At 45.1% G+C, this 19,150-nt stretch overlaps 1 long non-coding RNA gene across 1 annotated transcript; it reads left to right on the forward strand.

Moving 5' to 3' along the window:
• The first annotated feature begins 7,895 nt into the window (after positions 1–7,895).
• On the forward strand, positions 7,896–17,911 carry LOC120991715. The gene is made up of 3 exons (XR_005776776.1): positions 7,896–7,907; positions 8,476–8,479; positions 17,776–17,911. It is a non-coding gene; the product is annotated as an uncharacterized LOC120991715 (long non-coding RNA).
• Positions 17,912–19,150: the final 1,239 nt, after the last annotated feature.

Raw genomic sequence — 19,150 nt, forward strand, 5'->3', positions numbered from 1 at the left:
ACACCGGGAGCTCAGGCCTCTCGCTGCGACCCCTGCTGCCACGCCCCCTTACTCTGCTGCGAACTGTGCCTGCGCCAGAAACATTTAGTCCTCTGCCACTCCCCTGTGCAGGGCCTGGCTCTTGTCTGTCTCACATACTGTTAGATCAAATAACTAAATAAAAAGGAAATTTAAACACCCCAAAAAAAATAGTAATTTTCTCACTAAAGCACACAACGGCTAATAAGCCCCTTTTTTTTACCACTAATACACACCAAATAGGGCTGTAGTTTTCTCACTTCACCACACAACGGAAAATACTTTTTTGTGCCAGTAACACACGCCAAAAAGGGCTTTAGGACATATAACTGCATTGCTAAGCGCCAACTATATTTTTTCTTTTTCCGCTAATACACTTCACAAAAGGCTTTACCACAGATAACTGGACCGCTGAGTGGCAAATATATATTTTTCCCTGAACTGGTAAATCGCTTTTTCTGTACAATTAAATTGTTTTTTCTAACACTGTCCCTAGCGCCTGCAGACTTCTCTTTTGCACTCAGTACAATGGTAAATTGCAGAATCTAAGATGGCTGCCGCTATTTATAGGGCTATGACATAACAGGGATGGCTGGCTGCTGATTCGCTGCATGCATGCATGTCAATCTGGGTGATCCCGCCTTACCAGAGTTCCTTTCTCCATGTCCTCACACATGCAGCGCCCATTTTAGGAAAAAATGCGCTTCGTTACTGAAATTCGGCTTCAGCGTGAATCAAATTTTTCCTGAAATTGGGATCGAATTCCACTTCATCAGCTTCGATTTGCTCATCTCTACTGATAATGCTTGCCGCATTCTCGAGGTGTAGTACATTGTGTGGGGTGACCCACACCATAGGCCCCAGACCTTGTCAAATTTTTGAGGTTTATTCCGGTCTTTATTTTTTAAATCAAATATTTTTTTATTGATTTTATAACATTTTATAGTGAACAGTACAACAAAATAGGAAAAACCCCTCCCCGTCCCTCCCACAATCCCCTCCCATATCCACCCTCCCCAGCCCATTCTTGCAGCCAATATAATAAACAATATAGATTAAAGTTCAAAGGTCCATTTTTTTTAATGTCTTCTTATTGGTCACAGAACGTCCATGAAAGCAGGGTAAAGTCCTTCACTAGGTTCCCCACATCTCACCATCACAGCATTCATTACTCTCACATACATTTACTACAGCTTACTATAGCAATACTATGCAGGGTAATATTCAATTTTCAAAGATCCACTTTCCCGCTACATTGTAACATTTAGGACACTAGACTAAAACATTGTAATGATCTATCCACAAAGACCATATTTTATTAAATTTTTTATTGTTCCCTCTTTTCTGGTACACATAACTTTCTAGTTTGACTAGTATATGTATTTTGTTTATCAGTTGCGATAAGAGTGGAGGATCAGGAGCAATCCAATAGAAAGCTATCAGCTTCCTGGCTTGGTATAATATTCTCAGGATAGCCAGTTTCAATTCACTAGAGACTGGGATATCTCCCATATGACCTAGTAAATATACCAAAGGGGATAAATCAATCTGCACATGATATACAGTGTTAATTAATTCCCGAACATCTATCCAGTAGCGCCGAAGTCTCGGGCAATTCCATATCATGTGAACCAGGTCTCCGTTATGAGCTCCACATCGCTGACAGGTATCATCTGACCGATAACCCATTCTAAACAGCAAAGCCGGTGTCCTATACACCCTATGTAATAGAAAGAGTTGAGAGACTCTATGAGCCTCACTTACTGCCACATTTGGAAAGCTTTCTACTACCTCTTCCCACTGCTCTACTGACAAACCGGGAATATCTTGCTTCCATTTGTCATATAATTTTAACGGTTGAGATTTCTGAATTGCTTCCAAGAGGGTCAGATAATGAAGTGAGATGACTCCTTTTGTCGCCCCTCTAGTAGAAGCAAGGTCTAGTATGACATGCTTTCCAGCGGGAATTATTTCCTCCTGCTTCCCCTGCGCCTGAATAGCATGTCTAACTTGCAGGTAAACGTAAAAGAGAGATTTAGGTAACTCATATTCCTGTTGTAGTACTGCAAAACTCTTAAGGGACCTTTCTGTGTATAGCTTATACATTCGGTCAAGACCATATCGTTCCCAGGTCTTGGCAGACGGGATCTTATCCAGTTCCTTATAGGTAAAATTCGGCCATATCGGAGTAAAGTTCGTGTATCCACAAATTCCTGCTATATTCCTAGCTTTCCACCATACCTTATGTATAACACGCAGAAGGCTATATTGTCCTCCCATTTTGTCAAAAGTACCGTCTTCTAGGGCTGCCATTATACATCTACCACCAATAAGATGTTGCACAATCCTTCCTACTGTGTTAACAGTGTCATTTTCTCCCCAACCTCTGATATGTTGTAATTGGGCCGCTAAGTAATACACCCAAGGGTCTGGGACACCCAACCCTCCCTGGGTCTTGGATCTACATAAAGTCGCAAGCTTTATACGTGGAATCCCTTTCTTCCAAATAAGGTCACGGAATATCGCATTAACAGTGTGGAAGATTTTAAGTGGTATCCAAGTCGGTGCATTATGAAGGATATACAAAAGTTGCGGCATAAGTATCATTTTTAAAAGATTAGTGCGACCAATTAATGTCAAGGGTAATTTAGACCACACCTGAACCTTTTTCCTAAACTTATCTAGGAGTGGCAGTATATTAAGGTTAGCAAACTCGTTAATTTGTGCTGACACTTGAATGCCTAAGTATTTAAATGCTGATACTACCTGCAAACCTGCTGTATGACAGGGGTCAATCTCTAGATTTGGAGACAGTGCCATAATCACCGACTTGGACCAATTAATGGATAAGCCTGATAATTTCCCAAAATCGTTAATGATCGACATGGCCTTAGGAAGGGATGAACGCCAGCTCTCCAGAAACAATAATAAATCGTCGGCATATAGAGCGACCTTTTCAGTCAGTGTGCCATACACCATACCTTTCACCTCACTTGCCTTTCTCAGGGCAGCAGCTAACGGTTCCACCGCCACTGCAAATAGCAATGGTGATAGGGGACATCCCTGCCTAGTCCCTCTATATAATCTAAAGGAGGCCGATAGTTTTCCATTCACCTGAATCCTGGCAGTAGGACAAGCGTACAGTAGCCTAATCCATTGTATGAATCCTGCCCCTACCCCCATAGCCTTAAGCACCGATATTAAGTAGAGCCATTCCACACTGTCAAATGCCTTGGCCGCATCCAGAGATGCGACCACTGCATCCGAGGTGCGGACCTGGCCTGCCTGAATATTAAGGTATAACCTTCTAATATTCACTGCTGTCGACATATTGGGCATAAATCCAGCCTGATCAGTATGTATCAATGAAGTAATTACTGAGTTGAGGCGTTTGGCCAGGACTTTTGCCAAAATTTTTACGTCAACCTGCAATAGGGAAATAGGACGGTAAGACTCTGCTTCTAGAACATCTTTTCCCGGTTTTGGGATCACCGCTATGATCGCTTCGTTCATAGTTGCTGGGAGTTCGCCTAGTTGTTGGGCATCTTTCAGCACCTCTAGTAGCTGAGGTAATAGCACAGATGAGAAAGTTCTATAAACCTCAACAGGTAGACCATCACCCCCTGGTGATTTATTATTAGTCATATCACCCACAGCCATTTCTAATTCCCGCAGGGAAACAGGAGCATCCAATATGGCTTGTTGCTCAGTTGTGAGAGTGGGAAGGCCCAGTGGGTGCAGGAAACCTTCTATCTCCGATTCAATGGCTGTAGATTTGGATGTATACAGGGAGGCATAGAACGTATACATGATCTGTGCTACCTGCTCAGGTGAAGTATGTAACACTCCATTAGAATCTCGCAATGCTGCTATAAAGTTAGTCTGTTGTTGAGCCTTGGTCAGCAGGGCAAGTAATCTCCCTGCTCTTTCTCCTTCCTCATAATATTTCTGTTTCTGAAAGAATCTCCTGTTCTGTGCATTTAATAATAGTCTTTCATTTAACTTTTGCTGAGCCTCTTTCCATTGGCCTTCATGTTCTACAGAGGGGGTCATTACGTAATTAGTCTCAGCATTTTTAACCCTTAGAAGCAATTCCTGTACTTTAGCCCTACTTTCACTTCTCCTCCCATTAACTTTGGCAATCAATATGCCCCTTAAAAAAGCCTTCATGGCATCCCATACAACAAGTCGGGAGGAAGTATGTGTGTTGAATATGAAAAACTCATCCAACTCCTCCTTAATCTGAGATGTGTCAGCCAGGACAGTTAACCAGTATGGGTTAAATTTCCAGCACCTATCTCCCCGAATTAAAGGGGATACTAAACAGACAGTAAGTAGGATAGGGGAGTGATCGGATAGTCGCCTAGGGAGATTATTCCGGTCTTTAAACACCAACACTATATATGGTAGAATTTGGTTTATCTGTAATTTCCACATGGACAACTTCGGTGTATTGGGGTTGTACCATCTCAAAGCAATACATTTACGAGCCATAAATAACGACTCCTTCAAAAATGTTGTCATGTAGTGATCCCAGTTATCCTCTTCCAGTATTTCCAGCAGGTAGACCTTGGGGGTGCAGGCCACCCGAACTGGCAGCAGATTGGAGAGAAAAGCAGTCACTTCCCCCCAGAATGTAGCAATCGGGCTGCATCTTCACATCATGTGCCAGAAGTCTGCCCCCAGCTACCCACACCGTGGGCATGCCGTGGATGACGCTCTACCCATTCTATATAGTCTAGTTGGTGTGAGATATGTTTGATTAATGATGTACAGTTGAATTATTTTATTATTGACTGCTGGTGAAACCTTTTAAATGCGATTCTAATAAATCTGATATATATTCCTCTGTAAGTGTGGGTATGAGTCTTTTCCATTTATCTATGATCGTGAGGGGATTGGCTCTAACCCTTGCTTATATTAGATATGAGTAGATTATTGAAACTACTCGTCTAGGTCCCTGGGTTTTAACAATTCCTATGAGTGGGTACTTAGATACCATGGTATTGACGTTCGGGAATTTACTCTGTATGGCTGATCTTAGCTGTAAGTACGAAAATAAGTGGGTACGGGGAATGTTGTACTTCTGAGATAGCACCTTGAATGTCATTAACACTTCCTGGTCATATTTATCTCCGAGGGGTTTGACTTCTGCCGATTGCCATCTGTCCGCCCCCTTAACTACCTGCATATGCGGCAATGATTGATTTGGATGTCAGTTTTATGTAGCAGGAGAGGTAGTGTTTGAAGTAGAAAGAGTCATTTAGGGAAAGCAACCATCTTAATAAGGTGACATTTACCTGAGAAAAAAAGAGTGAAATGTTGAAAGGAGTGAATCATGGAAAGAATAGCTTCCAATATATGTTTGCATGTTGCTGCAAGGCACAGTGTTCTACACCACTATACAATCTCTGCAGCCAATAGCTGTTTTTTAACGTGATTCGCCATGAATTAATTCGGATCAAATCAAATCTTTTCGGAAAATTCGGCGAACCGACCGAATCAATTTTTTTTTAAATTCCCTCATCTCTAGTGGCAGCATCATGTTGTAGGGTTGTTTTGCTGCAAGAGGGACTGGTGCACTTCACAAAATAGATGGCATCATGAGGAAAGAAGATTATGTGGAAACACTGAAGCAACATCTCAAGACATCAGCCAGGAAATTAAAGCTTGGGCAGAAATGGGTCTTCCAAATGGACAATGACCCGAAGCATATTGCCAAACTGGTTACAAAGTGTCTTAAGGATAACAAAGTCAATGTTTTGGAGTGGCCATCACAAAGCCCTGATCTCAATCCTATTGAAAATTTAGGGAAGCCCTAATTACACTTATCCTGAAACCTGGGAAGGATCCTATTTTTCCGGACTCATACCGCCCTATTTCATTGATTAATACCGATAACAAAATATTAGCACAGATTTTAGCATCCAGACTTGGGGGGGTGATGTCAATGCTAGTTCATGGGGATCAGTCGGGTTTCATGTCGGGTAAAACTACAACTGAAAATATTATTAGATATTTTATGAATATCCAATTGGAACCCACAAATAAGGGAGAGCGCATGATCTTAACCATAGATGCCTCAAAAGCGTTTGATACTATAGAGTGGCCCTTTCTAATGGCAACATTGAAGAAAATGGGATTCGGCGATATATTTTTTTCTTGGATCAAGTTGCTATATACCGAAATCTCTGCAAGGGTGATTTTGAATGGAGAATACTCAGATAATATAGCTATTGGTAGAGGGGTTAGACAGGGATGCCCCCTCTCCCCCCTGCTATTCGCTATAGTTATGGAACCCTTAGCGGATATGATTGGACAAGACAAAGAAATTGTGGGTTTTAGGTTCGGATCCCATGAAGAAAAAATTGCTTTATATGCAGATGATATTATGCTGTTTGTGGGCTCCCATGGATCACTTGCCAAGATTTTCCAGATATTTGACGATTATAGTAAATATGCTGGATTAAATATTAATTGGTCTAAATAGGCCTGTATCCCGATTGATCCCCTGAATAATTTAATACCAGGGTCATTGGAAATTAAGAAACCAGATGAACCCTTAAATATTTAGGCATTCAGATAACCCCTAATTCCAAGGATTAGTTTCAGCTAAATGTGCTTCCTAAAATACAGGAAATTAGGAAGAAAATAGAGGTATAGAAAAAACTAGATGTTTCAATGGCAGGGTGCATCTCCCTAGTGAAAATGTGTATTTCACCTTCCTTGAATTATATTATGTGAAATGCTCCTGTATTAATTCCCAATTTTTTTTTAAAAAAATAGCTTCTCTGCTGGCGGATCTGATATGGCGAGGCAAAAAACCTCAAATACTGCATATTCGAGAGAGAGATGGTGGTTTGTCGGTCCCGAATCTGGAACTCTATTTTTTCTCCGGCCATATTAGAAATATGTTAATATGGAGTAACTCACAAAGATATAAGACTATGATAGCAGGGATCAATAAAAACTTGGACAAATGCAGTATCTTCCAATTGGTGGAGGCTGATATTTTGTCTCAAAGTAAACCCCTAAAATACCGCTATTTGGCCTGTGGGCCAAAATCTGGAAAGAGGTAAGAGAACTGTGGCCACAGACCAGATTACATACAGACACCCTACTGTGGGATAATACTTAACTTATAGAGTTAAAGTTAATTGAACAGGAAATCAGGTTGAAATATGGAATTTTTTGATTGGGTCAAATATGGAAGGAGGGAGATATTATTACATACCCTGACCTTAAAAATGAGTGTGGAATTGCAGACAGGGATAGGAGTTTCTTCTATCTACAATTGAAACATGCCTTGCGAGTGTCGTTGGGAAGGGGAGCACAAATTGTTACTCTCCCACGCCCCCTAGCTAATATTTCTAAACTAACAGTGGGGAAGAAACTGGTGTCCAGGATATATGAAGGCCTGTTACATCAAAAGACAGAAGTAGAAGGAGGGGAGATTTTTAATTTATTTAATTTATTTTTTTCCCCTAATGGGGGGGAAAGGGCAGCTGGGGAATGAGGGTGGTCAATATGTATAATTACATATATGTTTGTTTGTAATACATTTAAGTGATATGCTGATTTATAATGTAACGAAATTAAGTGATTGTTGAAGATGTATGGAACTTGAAATAATAATAAAGATTAATTTATAAAAAAATAAAAATAATAATAATTTATGGGCAAAGCTGAAAAGGCGGGTGCGAGCAAGGCGACCAACAAACATGGCTTAGTTACACTAGTTTTGTCAGGAGGAATGGGCCCAAATTCTGACCAACTATTGTGAGAAGCTTCTGAAGGGATATCAAAAACGTTTGACCCAAGTCATACAGTTTAAGGGCAATGGTACAAAATATTAATGAAATGTATGTAAACTTTTGACTTTACAGAAAGTAATAAAAATGCCTTAAAACTAGGGATGAGCGAACCCGAACTGTATAGTTCGGGTTCGTACCGAATTTTGGGGTGTCCGTGACACGGACCCGAACCCGAACATTTTCGTAAAAGTCCGGGTTCGGGTTCGGTGTTCGGCGCTTTCTTGGCGCTTTTTGAAAGGCTGCAAAGCAGCCAATCAACAAGCGTCATACTACTTGGCCCAAGAGGCCATCACAGCCATGCCTACTATTGGCATGGCTGTGATTGGCCAGTGCACCATGTGACCCAGCCTCTATTTAAGCTGGAGTCACGTAGCGCCGCACGTCACTCTGCTATGATCAGTATAGGGAGAGGTTGCAGCTGCGACGTTAGGGCGAGATTAGGCAGATTAACTCCTCCAAAAGACTTCATTCTGTGATCGATCTGCAGCTGTGGATCATTGAAGTGCTATTATTGACTTGCTCACTTTTTTGAGGCTGCCCAGAGCGTTTTTAGATCACTTTTTTTCTGGGGTGATCGGCGGCCATTTTGTGACTTGTGGTGCGCCAGCACGAGCTATCACCAAGTGTATTTAACCATCGATAGTGTGGTTATTTTGTGCTATATCCTACATCAGCTGCAGGCTGAGCCTGTGTCACCGAAGTGCATTTAACCATCAACAGTCTGGTTATTTTTTGGCCATATATTACATCAGGGGCAAGTTGAGCCTGTCACCCAGCGCCTAAAAAATAGACCTGACATTTCTATTCAACCAAATCTGCACAGTTTTAGCTGGTCAAGTTATTTGTAGTGACCGTAAAAGCAGACTTTTTGTTCTGGGTTGAAAAAGCATTCCCAAATTTGCCATTCTGAAAATAACTAGTTTGTGGTATTTGAGGCCTACTTGAAATCTATCCCAAAAAGAAAATCTTACATTGAAGGTATTGATAGTGTCATTCAGAAAAACCTAAGACACACGCTAGCGTGCTGATAGAAGTGTCATTCTGTGATTAAACCTATAACTGTCACACAGCGCAAAAAAAAATAGGTCTCACATCTCTATTCAACCAAATCTGCACAGTTTTAGCTGGTCAAGTTATTTGTAGTGACCGTAAAAGCAGACTTTTTGTTCTGGGTTGAAAAAGCATTCCCAAATTTGCCATTCTGAAAAAAACTAGTTTGTGGTATTTGAGGCCTACTTGAAATCTATCCCAAAAAGAAAATCTTACATTGAAGGTATTGATAGTGTCATTCAGAAAAACTTAAGACACACGCTAGCGTGCTGATAGAAGTGTCATTCTGTGATTAAACCTATAACTGTCACACAGCGCAAAAAAAAACAGGTCTCACATCTCTATTCAACCAAATCTGCACAGTTTTAGCTGGTCAAGTTATTTGTAGTAACCGTAAAAGCAGACTTTTTGTTCTGGGTTGAAAAAGCATTCCCAAATTTGCCATTCTGAAAATAACTAGTTTGTGGTATTTGAGGCCTACTTGAAATCTATCCCAAAAAGAAAATCTTACATTGAAGGTATTGATAGTGTCATTCAGAAAAACCTAAGACACACGCTAGCGTGCTGATAGAAGTGTCATTCTGTGATTAAACCTATAACTGTCACACAGCGCAAAAAAAAACAGGTCTCACATTTCTATTCAACCAAATCTGCACAGTTTTAGCTGGTCAAGTTATTTGTAGTGACCGTAAAAGCAGACTTTTTGTTCTGGGTTGAAAAAGCATTCCCAAATTTGCCATTCTGAAAATAACTAGTTTGTGGTATTTGAGGCCTACTTGAAATCTATCCCAAAAAGAAAATCTTACATTGAAGGTATTGATAGTGTCATTCAGAAAAACCTAAGACACACGCTAGCGTGCTGATAGAAGTGTCATTCTGTGATTAAACCTATAACTGTCACACAGCGCAAAAAAAAACAGGTCTCACATCTCTATTCAACCAAATCTGCACAGTTTTAGCTGGTCAAGTTATTTGTAGTGACCGTAAAAGCAGACTTTTTGTTCTGGGTTGAAAAAGCATTCCCAAATTTGCCATTCTGAAAATAACTAGTTTGTGGTATTTGAGGCCTACTTGAAATCTATCCCAAAAAGAAAATCTTACATTGAAGGTATTGATAGTGTCATTCAGAAAAACCTAAGACACACGCTAGCGTGCTGATAGAAGTGTCATTCTGTGATTAAACCTATAACTGTCACACAGCGCAAAAAAAAACAGGTCTCACATCTCTATTCAACCAAATCTGCACAGTTTTAGCTGGTCAAGTTATTTGTAGTGACCGTAAAAGCAGACTTTTTGTTCTGGGTTGAAAAAGCATTCCCAAATTTGCCATTCTCAAAATTGTGGTGAACGGGAACAATGAGGAAAACATCTAATAAGGGACGCGGACGTGGACATGGTCGTGGTGGTGTTAGTGGACCCTCTGGTGCTGGGAGAGGACGTGGCCGTTCTGCCACAGCCACACGTCCTAGTGAACCAACTACCTCAGGTCCCAGTAGCCAGCAGAATTTACAGCGATATTTGGTGGGGCCCAATGCCGTTCTAAGGATGGTAAGGCCTGAGCAGGTACAGGCATTAGTCAATTGGGTGGCCGACAGTGGATCCAGCACGTTCACATTATCTCCCACCCAGTCTTCTGCAGAAAGCGCACAGATGGCGCATGAAAACCAAGCCCATCGGTCTGTCACATCACCCCCATGCATATCAGGGAAACTGTCTGAGCCTCAAGTTATGCAGCAGTCTCTTATGCTGTTTGAAGACTCTGCTGCCAGGGTTTCCCAAGGGCATCCACCTAGCCCTTCCCCAGGGGTGGAAGAGATAGAATGCACTAAAGCACAACCACTTATTTTTCCTGATGATGAGGACATGGGAATACCACCTCAGCACGTCTCTGATGATGACGAAACACAGGTGCCAACTGCTGCGTCTTTCTGCAGTGTGCAGACTGAACAGGAGGTCAGGGATCAAGACTGGGTGGAAGACGATGCAGGGGACGATGAGGTCCTAGACCTCACATGGAATGAAGGTCGTGCCACTGACTTTCACAGTTCGGAGGAAGAGGCAGTGGTGAGACCGAGCCAACAGCGTAGCAAAAGAGGGAGCAGTGGGCAAAATCAGAACACCCGCCGCCAAGAGACTCCGCCTGCTACTGACCGCCGCCATCTGGGACCGAACACCCCAAAGGCAGCTTCAAGGAGTTCCCTGGCATGGCACTTCTTCAAACAATGTGCTGACGACAAGACCCGAGTGGTTTGCACGCTGTGCCATCAGAGCCTGAAGCGAGGCATTAACGTTCTGAACCTTAGCACAACCTGCATGACCAGGCACCTGCATGCAAAGCATGAACTGCAGTGGAGTAAACACCTTAAAAACAAGGAAGTCACTCAGGCTCCCCCTGCTACCTCTTCTGCTGCTGCCGCCTCGGCCTCTTCTGCTGCTGCTGCCGCCGCCTCGGCCTCTTCCTCCGCCTCTGGAGGAACGTTGGCACCTGCCGCCCAGCAAACATGGGATGTACCACCAACACCACCACCTGCGTCACCAAGCATCTCAACCATGTCACACGGCAGTGTTCAGCTCTCCATCTCACAAACATTTGAGAGAAAGCGTAAATTCTCACCTAGCCACCCTCGATCCCTGGCCCTGAATGCCAGCATTTCTAAACTACTGGCCTATGAAATGCTGTCATTTAGGCTGGTGGACACACACAGCTTCAAACAGCTCATGTCACTTGCTGTCCCACAGTATGTTGCTCCCAGCCGCCACTACTTCTCCAAGAGAGCCGTGCCTTCCCTGCACAAACAAGTGTCCGATAAAATCAAGTGTGCACTGCGCAACGCCATCTGTGGCAAGGTCCACCTAACCACAGATACGTGGACCAGTAAGCACGGCCAGGGACGCTATATCTCCCTAACTGCACACTGGGTAAATGTAGTGGCGGCTGGGCCCCAGGCGGAGAGCTGTTTGGCGCACGTCCTTCCGCCGCCAAGGATCGCAGGGCAACATTCTTTGCCTCCTGTCTCCTCCTCCTCCTACTCAGCTTCCTCCTCCTCTTCTTCCACCTGCTCATCCAGTCAGCCACACACCTTCACCACCAACTTCAGCACAGCACGGGGTAAACGTCAGCAGGCCATTCTGAAACTCATATGTTTGGGGGACAGGCCCCACACCGCACAGGAGTTGTGGCGGGGTATAGAACAACAGACCGACGAGTGGTTGCTGCCGGTGAGCCTCAAGCCCGGCCTGGTGGTGTGCGATAATGGGCGAAATCTCGTTGCAGCTCTGGGACTAGCCGGTTTGACGCACATCCCTTGCCTGGCGCATGTGCTGAATTTGGTGGTGCAGAAGTTCATTCGCAACTACCCCGACATGTCAGAGCTGCTGCATAAAGTGCGGGCCGTCTGTTCGCGCTTCCGGCGTTCACACCCTGCCGCTGCTCGCCTGTCTGCGCTACAGCGTAACTTCGGCCTTCCCGCTCACCGCCTCATATGCGATGTGCCCACCAGGTGGAACTCCACCTTGCATATGCTGGACAGACTGTGCGAGCAGCAGCAGGCCATAGTGGAGTTTCAGCTGCAGCACGCACGGGTCAGTCGCACTGCGGATCAGACCCACTTCACCACCAATGACTGGGCCTCCATGCGAGACCTGTGTGCCCTGTTGCGCTGTTTCGAGTACTCCACCAACATGGCCAGTGGCGATGACGCCGTTATCAGCGTTACAATACCACTTCTATGTCTCCTTGAGAAAACACTTAGGGCAATGATGGAAGAGGAGGTGGCCCAGGAGGAAGAGGAGGAAGAGGGGTCATTTTTAGCACTTTCAGGCCAGTCTCTTCAAAGTGACTCAGAGGGAGGTTTTTTGCAACACCAGAGGCCAGGTACAAATGTGGCCAGACAGGGCCCACTACTGGAGGACGAGGAGGACGAGGATGAGGAGGAGGTGGAGGAGGATGAGGATGAAGCATGTTCACAGCGGGGTGGCACCCAAAGCAGCTCGGGCCCATCACTGGTGCGTGGCTGGGGGGAAACACAGGACGATGACGATACGCCTCCCACAGAGGACAGCTTGTCCTTACCTCTGGGCAGCCTGGCACACATGAGCGACTACATGCTGCAGTGCCTGCGCAACGACAGCAGAGTTGCCCACATTTTAACGTGTGCGGACTACTGGGTTGCCACCCTGCTGGATCCCCGGTACAAAGACAATGTGCCCACCTTACTTCCTACACTGGAGCGTGATAGGAAGATGCGCGAGTACAAGCGCACGTTGGTAGACGCGCTACTGAGCGCATTCCCAAATGTCACAGGGGAACCAGTGGAAGCCCAAGGCGAAGGCAGAGGAGGAGCAAGAGGTCGCCAACGCAGCTGTGTCACGGCCAGCTCCTCTGAGGGCAGGGTTAGCATGGCAGAGATGTGGAAAAGTTTTGTCACCACGCCACAGCTAACTGCACCACCACCTGATACGGAACGTGTTAGCAGGAGGCAACATTTCACTAACATGGTGGAACAGTACCTGTGCACACCCCTCCACGTACTGACTGATGGTTCGGCCCCATTCAACTTCTGGGTCTCCAAATTGTCCACGTGGCCAGAGCTAGCCTTTTATGCCTTGGAGGTGCTGGCCTGCCCGGCGGCCAGCGTTTTGTCTGAACGTGTATTCAGCACGGCAGGGGGCGTCATTACAGACAAACGCAGCCGCCTGTCTACAGCCAATGTGGACAAGCTGACGTTCATAAAAATGAACCAGGCATGGATCCCACAGGACCTGTCCATCCCTTGTGCAGATTAGACATTAACTACCTCCCCTTAACAATATATTATTGTACTCCAGGGCACTTCCTCATTCAATCCTATTTTTATTTTCATTTTACCATTATATTGCGGGGCAACCCAAAGTTGAATGAACCTCTCCTCTGTCTGGGTGCCGGGGCCTAAATGTGTGACAGTGGCCTGTTCCAGTGGTGGGTGACGTGAAGCCTGATTCTCTGCTATGACATGAATACAGATTCTGCGCTGACATAAGGCCAGATTCTCTGTTACGGGACCGCTCTCCTCTGTCTGGGTGCCGGGGCCTAAATGTGTGACAGTGGCCTGTTCCAGTGGTGGGTGACGTGAAGCCTGATTCTCTGCTATGACATGAAGACAGATTCTGCGCTGACATAAGGCCAGATTCTCTGTTACGGGACTTCTCTCCTCTGCCTGGGTGCCGGGGCCTAAATGTGTGACAGTGGCCTGTTCCAGTGGTGGGTGACGTGAAGCCTGATTCTCTGCTATGACATGAATACAGATTCTGCGCTGACATAAGGCCAGATTCTCTGTTACGGGACCTCTCTCCTCTGCCTGGGTGCCTGGGCCTAAATGTGTGACAGTGGCCTGTTCCAGTGGTGGGTGACGTGAAGCCTGATTCTCTGCTATGACATGAAGACAGATTCTGCGCTGACATAAGGCCAGATTCTCTGTTACGGGACCGCTCTCCTCTGTCTGGGTGCCGGGGCCTAAATGTGTGACAGTGGCCTGTTCCAGTGGTGGGTGACGTGAAGCCTGATTCTCTGCTATGACATGAAGACAGATTCTGCACTGACATAAGGCCAGATTCTCTGTTACGGGACCGCTCTCCTCTGTCTGGGTGCCGATGCCTAAATGTGTGACAGTGGCCTGTTCCAGTGGTGGGTGACGTGAAGCCTGATTCTCTGCTATGACATGAAGACTGATTCTGTGCTGACATAAGGCCAGATTCTCTGTTACGGGACCTCTCTCCTCTGTCTGGGTGCCGGGGCCTAAATATGTGACAGTGGCCTGTTCCAGTGGTGGGTGACGTGAAGCCTGATTCTCTGCTATGACATGAAGACTGATTCTGTGCTGACATAAGGCCAGATTCTCTGTTACGGGACCTCTCTCCTCTGCCTGGGTGCCTGGGCCTAAATGTGTGACAGTGGCCTGTTCCAGTGGTGGGTGACGTGAAGCCTGATTCTCTGCTATGACATGAATACAGATTCTGCGCTGACATAAGGCCAGATTCTCTGTTACGGGACCTCTCTCCTCTGCCTGGGTGCCTGGGCCTAAATGTGTGACAGTGGCCTGTTCCAGTGGTGGGTGACGTGAAGCCTGATTCTCTGCTATGACATGAAGACAGATTCTGCGCTGACATAAGGCCAGATTCTCTGTTACGGGACCTCTCTCCTCTGCCTGGGTGCCTGGGCCTAAATGTGTGACAGTGGCCTGTTCCAGTGGTGGGTGACGTGAAGCCTGATTCTCTGCTATGACATGAAGACAGATTCTGCGCTGACATAAGGCCAGATTCTCTGTTACGGGACCGCTCTCCTCTGTCTGGGTGCCGGGGCCTAAATGTGTGACAGTGGCCTGTTCCAGTGGTGGGTGACGTGAAGCCTGATTCTCTGCTATGGCATGAAGAGACTGATTCTCTGCTGACATGAAGCCAGATTCTTTGCTATGGCATGAAGAGACTGATTCTCTGCTGACGTGAAGCCAGATTCTCTGCTATGGGACCTCTGTCCAATTGATATTGGTTCATTTTTATTTTTTTAATTTTAATTCATTTCCCTATCCACATTTGTTTGCAGGGGATTTTCCTACATGTTGCTGCCTTTTGCAGCCCTCTAGCTCTTTCCGGGGCTGTTTTACAGCCTTTTTAGTGCCCAAAAGTTCGGGTCCCCATTGACTTCAATGGGGTTCGGGTTCGGGACGAAGTTCGGTTCGGGTTCGGATCCCGAACCCGAACATTTACGGGAAGTTCGGCCGAACTTCTCGAACCCGAACATCCAGGTGTTCGCTCAACTCTACTTAAAACATTCTCTCTCTCTCATTATTCTGGCATTTGGCAAATAATAATAATTATGGTAATCCTAATTGACCAAAAACAGGAAAGGTTTATTCTAATTTCATGTCAGATATCGAGAAAAACATGCATATGTGTCTTTTTATATAGTGTATGTAAACTTCTGGTTTCAACTGTATGTAATTAATTCCGACCGCCATTGAAAAGGAAATGTATGCCCCCAATGTTATGTAGATGATTTCTGTTTGTCTTGCTATTTCAGAAGAAATGTCAGTGGTATGTGTACAAATATTCAGAATGTCAAAGTTAGAGTCAACCCAGTGAAGCAGTCTTAAACCATTGTGTCATAGGGAATTACTTTTCCACAACATGTAGCGTATGCCAATTCTACACGACTGAACTCCACCCGTTGTCACAGTACTGAGGATGTTAATGAAATCGTCCTTGATCTTCCACATCACTGCACATTTATTGTATTGCGCAAGGCTGTCTCTAAATGTTATTCATAATGTCTTCTGCAATCAGATGCAACAGTCATGGTCCAATATCATTGCAAAGAATAAAGGCACAATGTGATGTAATATGATTACAACCCTCTTACTTCATTGTCGGTGACATTAGGAACACACAGATGGCGTGACTAAGTCAAATCCCAAAGATGGGTTGTTAGACATTTAAGTGAGATCAGAAAAAGAACCTAATTCCTAAGAGGTGAGTGATCATCATGTTATGTGCAGTTTCATAGCTAATCAGAAAAGATGTTCCTGGGTTCAGCGCTTTCTGGAAGATAGCTTCCATAAAACGTCAGCCAGGAGACATGACTATGTGGACCTTGGGTCTGTTACCACCCAAGAGCTCCTCTTTCAGTTTCAATTAATAGGAAGAAAAAATGTGGGGGATTCAGTCAGCACAACCCTGTATGCAGGTGCACATCGCTATGGCGAAATACACATACAAAAGCAAAAACACAAATGCAATAGCACTCTGCAACCAGCACTCTGCCCTGCCTCTATGCTGGATGTTGAATGAGGCATTGGTGTACATTTTGGCCAAAGCGTAATAAGCCACTCACCACGTCAAGGTCGCCTCTATGAGTGGTCCCTAACACTAGTACCTACCTGTTATGGGCCATGGTAGCCACACAAAATCCAGGGAGCGCAGGTACAGCATGGACACCAGGCACACTCTGCTTTTAACCCCGTCCGGTGCCATTACAGCTTTCATCGGATCCAGGGATGCAAGTACCAACATGCATGCTGAGCCCACTATATACTTCTCCTGGAGCCAAATGGCTACTGGTAGGCGCTGTAGCAGTAGACTCAGTTTTATACTGACTTTAAAACCAACCTCCAGGGCAGACTAACTGGTCAGGTGTGCATGACTGCATGGAGATCGCCACGCCTCCAATATATACTACAAAGAAAAAATGTGGGGGATTCAGTCAGCACAACCCTGTATGCAGGTGCACATCGCTATGGCGAAATACACATACAAAGAAAAAGACACAAATGCAATAGCACTCCGCTTTGGCCAAAATGTACACCAATGCCTCATTCAACATCCAGCATAGAGGCAGGGCAGAGTGCTGGTTGCAGAGTGCTATTGCATTTGTGTTTTTGCTTTTGTATGTGTATTTCGCCATAGCGATGTGCACCTGCATACAGGTGTTTTTTAGGGGGAAGTGGGCCAAACTTGAACCAATCCAATCCCTTGCAAGCTTATCCACTACACAATCAGACCCAACCTCCTCCAAACCCTTAGGACCCCAAGTCGTCAATCTCTCCTTCCGCCCCCTAAGTACTGCTAAGACTCAAGTTCTTCAACTTGGTCTCTCCTTCGTACTGACTCCGAACTTCAAAAGATTTGATATTATTAAGGACCTTAAAGGGACACTGACAGGCAAACATATTTAGTTATTCCTATGCAGTCATAGGTCTATTAAAGTGGATTACAATCACATAAGAGTACCCTCTGTCTGCATTTTAAACCATGTAAAAACAACTTTATAATCATCTGTCAATCACCTTCCTTTATGCCCAAGGGGCGGTTTTTCACATCTCTTTATGCCCAAGGGGCGTTTTTACTCGTACCTTTGTAGCAGGAGACCCTGGCATTGAACTCACTTGTACCTTCTGCGCGTGCACCGGATAACTTGCCCGGCACCCTCACTCGCAGTGCGCCTGCGTCCCTTATTCAATGCCAGCGTCTCCTGCTGCGCCTGCGTCGGCTCGGGAGGATCGGGGACTGTAAAAGCCGCCCAGCCAGTGAATAATAATGAGCTGGGCGGCGCTAGGAAGCGACAGTTGAGGCGCGGCTGGGCACAAAGGTACGAGTAAAAACGCCCCTTGGGCATAAAGAGATGTGAAAAACCGCCCCTTGGGCATAAAGGAAGGTGATTGACAGATGATTATAAAGTTGTTTTTACATGGTTTAAAATGCAGACAGGGGGTACTCCTTTGTGATTGTAATACACTTTAATAGACCTATGACTGCATAGGAATAACTAAATATGTTTATCGGGCCTGTCAGTGTGCCTTTAACCTGTTTGTTCGCAAGCTTCGCTGGCACAAATTCTACAAACTGCAGGAGAAAAAACAGTGTCGCAAACTAGGTATTCCCCTGGATATCCTTTTAGACGTGCATCTGCTTTATGATCTCGAAAGGGAATCTGAGCAACAGGAAGGTTTGGGTCAGTTTACCAATTTAAAACTCAAAAGTAACAAAATGCTACCGATTTCTGCTGAATTATCCTGTGTGGATGTTTTTCTCAATACTGTCTCACAACATATCGAGGATCTATGCCCCCCTAATTTCTCTAATCTTGACCCGGTCCATGCCACTCTCATCTCTGATCTTAATCCGAACCCTCAGACAAGGGGGGAAATACAGTGGTCATGGACCATGGTCAATACAGGGAAATGTGTAAATCTCTGCTACATGATTCCTCTACATACGAAGTGCTAGCCTGGGACCTGATGATTTCAGAGTGGAACTTAAAGCAATTCTAGATGAGGCCAAACTATCACAAATCATTACTGATGATGAGTAAGATTTTTGTTACCTGTTTGCCCCCGCATGTCTACATTTTAATGCCTCCCCAAATTACACAAGGGGACGCACCCACTCAAAGGATGACCCATTGTGTCAGGGGTGGGGAACCTTTGCCAAAATCTAGGGATTTATGTCGATCAGATTCTGGCCCCCTTTGTGACTGCACTTTCCTCTTATACCCATGACACCACGGATTTGTTAAAACAGCTTGAGGGGATTCACATTGAGGAAGGTAGTTTACTAGCCAGCATTGATGTCGAGGCGCTGTACTCTAGCATTCCTCACTCCCTAGGTATCAAGGCGGTTGAGTATTTTCTGAGCACTCAAGGTTGCCAGTACTGCATCCACAGTCTCTTCGTCCTCCGTTTATTGGAGTTCACGTTGACCCGAAACGTGTTCTCCTTCAATGGTAGGGTCTACCACCA

Source organism: Bufo bufo, chromosome 2, assembly GCF_905171765.1.
Source record: "Bufo bufo chromosome 2, aBufBuf1.1, whole genome shotgun sequence".
NCBI lineage: Eukaryota > Metazoa > Chordata > Amphibia > Anura > Bufonidae > Bufo > Bufo bufo.